Here is a 3,379-nt window from a genome sequence, read left to right on the forward strand (position 1 = left end):
TTTTTTCGCCCTTCTCAGACAAAAATCCAAATCATCCCTTAGGAAGAAATCAGAAATGAAGAATGAGGTTTTATCAAGATAGATTTGGGAGAGGGGAGGAGATAGTAGATTTTATTAGGAGCTCCACTTGACAGAAATAACATTTTATCAGGATGGGCACTTGGCAAAGATAAGACATTACCAAGAGCGAGATAGATGTTTGGGTAAAATATTGGGCTAATACCTATTAAGCAAAACCTGCTGTCTCTACTTTTGACAGACTGTTATTTTCTTCCAATTCCTGCTCCTGGGATGATGTTAATTTTTTGTATAAGATGCTTCCAACGGTATCAGAAAAGCAAGAATAATAAAACTAAGGACCTTCGACTCAACTCTATTGTGAAGCAGAGCCAGGATTTTCCTCAGCAAGCTAAGAGGAAGCATTGGCTGGAGTGTAGGGAGCACTAACAGACACAGAAGACCCAAGAGATGGTGGGGTCCAAGTACAAGATCCTAATTCCTGGCCCCAAAGAAAAGAGCCCCTTGCAAGACCGAGGCTTTACTCATAGGATGACCTCAGAAGCTGTGTCAGGCTGGGGACGATGGAACAGTTTGTCAAGAGGAAACCCTAGCTAGAGCCTTGCTGGATTTTCTGGATATGCTACTGAAATCTCCTGCACTGTATAACTCCATCTTCTTGGCTCTGAAGAGTACTTTGGAGAATCAGTGATATTCACCAACAAGCCCTCTGCTAAGTTCCTGGGTGGCATGCTGGCAGTTGGAATAAGCGTCAAGTATTTGTGCTATTTCCTTTGCAGGCTTTGTCACCTGGTGAATTAGCAGCGACTCTTTAAGATCTCCCTGAAAAATCCCTTCAAGGAACCCTTCTCTATTCTGATCAGGGTGACTCAGCCGCTCCGTCCCTCTTAGCGCCACTGGATTTCCTACAACTTCTCACAAAATGGATTTAAGGTGGTGGCTCTTAGGACCTTTGTAATAGTTGTTTACGCGTCCTGCTTCACACTCTAACTATCCATTCCCTCCACAGCTGTCCAGGGCAGACACCATATCGGTGAAAGCCGGGGCCATGTTGAATCTCCTTTGCTTCTCAAGTGTCTTGAACGATGTGTATAATCAATGGACATTCTTATGTGCTAACGACACTGTGGGAAGCAATGACAACTCAGGAATCGCTTGATGTCCCCACATACAAAGAAGAGCCCTGGATTCCCACCTCAAAACCTTCTTCTCCACCTCTCAGCCAATGGCATCACTATTATTCCCTGTGCAAAAGCCAAGCACATAGGGCTAATTCTTGAATCTCTTCCCTCAAGCCCACAGACACTGCACGGTAATATCATTGATTGTTGGTTCTACCTTCAAAGTACGTCATGAATACAAACCCTTTTCATCACCGCTCCAGCCCCAGGTCCCACCATTCCTCAGATTCACATAATAGCCACCTGACCGGAAACCCTCCTTGAAACGGTCTACTAGCCACTCAGCAGCTGGATGACGTTTAAAAATGGCTCTCAGATCCCATCACTATCCTGCTCAAACGGCCTTTCCTATAGCTTCCCGTCAAACTTCAAACCCAAATACCTTACAGTGGGTTACAAAGTCCCACAACACCTCGACCAGTTATCCTTCTGACCTTAACACAGTCCTCCACTCTCTCGGTGCCCGCCACACTGGCCTTCCAGAGGCTTCTTGAATATGCCAAGAACTCTCCCACCTTGGGGCCTCTGCGTTGCTGTTGGCTTCTACCCACTTAATTAGGGAATCTGCTTAAATATCACGCCGAGAGAAGAATCTGAAAACCAGGCTCGAAAACCCCATTCCTGCCCACCCTTTAGCCCCGGTCTCTCTCTCACTAGTTCCCCCGTATTCTCCATTGAGTGCATCATAGCACCCCCACTAGTCCCAAGTCTATATTTTTGTTTCCTTCTTGTTTGCCTGTCTCCACCCCTAGAATACAAGTTCAATGGCAGAAGGGTCTTTTGTGGCTCTGTCTCATCTCGCATTATATCTCCAGGTCCTAGAACCAAGCACATAGTAGGCACTCAATAAATGTCTTGAGTGACTAAATCAACGAATACAAGCAAATACTGTAATAGTTCAATGATAGGAATTGGGTTTCAAATGAGAATCATAATTATAGGGCCTTACTCACCATCTACTTTGGCTGAGTGTCACACACGATCTTATTTAAGTCCCAATTCTCTGAGACAGGTTTAGTTGTCCCCATTTTAAAGAGAAAGAAAGAGTGTCTCATTGAGCTTAAGTAACTTGCCAAGACTTACTGCAATAAAAGTAAAAGGACCAGGTTAAATTGACACCCCCTCAAAAAAAAAAAAATCAAAATAAAAACGAACTTGTTTTCATTCTGCCTTCTGCCTCTAAATAACTCTTTCCAGGACACAAAGGTTATATTCCCGTGTTACAAGCAGGGGACAAACGAGAGCGACAAGAAGCAGGACAGTGTTGACAAGAACCAATAAAGCAAGGAACTTCCTGCAGAAAGGTGAATACGAAGAGAGTCCAAATAAAACCATTTCTGACAGCCCACTGAACTCTGCCAAGGAACAGCTACAGCAAGCGAAACTGAAAAAAAACAGCCCAACTATACCATCAGAGATCCCAGAGGGCAAGTGCCCACACAGAAGAAAGACAAGCAGAAAGGAGGCAAGTTCTTGATATCTTCATGTGGACATCCCGGGGACCCTGCCTTGGGGTCGCCCTGTGTCCTTTTTGGAAGGATGCAATCGGTTGCCCCAGCAGGAGAGCTACTGCAGGGAATACATGAAGCCATTTCTTCTACAGCTGTAAGCAATCCCGTTGCTACAAATGCAGAGGGATCTATTCTGCCTTCTGTAGCCTGTAAAACAGAAAGGAGGTGAGGGCCGGGGAAAGATGCACACACGGTAACACCAGGGTCAGGAAGACTCAGCTGCCAGACTGCAGCCCTTCAGAACTGGAGAAGTAAAGAATGGGGGGAATCAGAGACCTTTGTCTGCAATCACCACAGTATTCAGAGGGTGGTGGAAAGTGGCAGTATCTCGGGGCCTAGAAATGGTTAAGTCAGTTTCTCTCCTGATGAGTAGCTTCAGCTGTTCATCAATAGAATCTCCAGCTGATAATTATTAAGTGAAACTTGGTGCTTGCATTTGCATATGTAAAGCACACTTCCCTCTTCAGCCACAATGGGAGGGAGGACGTACTTCCTGATTGTACAGGCTGGGGAGGTTGGGGTGGGGTGAGGCTCCAGCCTGCTTTGCATGTGCTTCTCTACACTAATCAAGCCAGACATTCAGCAGAAATAAACCCACATCCCAAAATACGCCATTTGTCAAAATCCAGAGCTCAAATAAGAGACCTCTCCAGATCTGAGAAAGATGCA

General features: G+C 45.4%; 1 protein-coding gene across 1 annotated transcript in view; it reads right to left on the minus strand.

Annotated features, from left to right (window-relative positions):
* Window positions 1-3,379, minus strand: part of LARGE1 (LARGE xylosyl- and glucuronyltransferase 1) — a 387,690-nt gene that overhangs the window by 304,755 nt on the left and 79,556 nt on the right. The window lies entirely within an intron of this gene.

The sequence above is a fragment of the Pteropus vampyrus genome, unplaced genomic scaffold, assembly GCF_000151845.1.
Source record: "Pteropus vampyrus isolate Shadow unplaced genomic scaffold, Pvam_2.0 Scaffold16, whole genome shotgun sequence".
NCBI classification, from domain to species: Eukaryota; Metazoa; Chordata; class Mammalia; order Chiroptera; family Pteropodidae; genus Pteropus; species Pteropus vampyrus.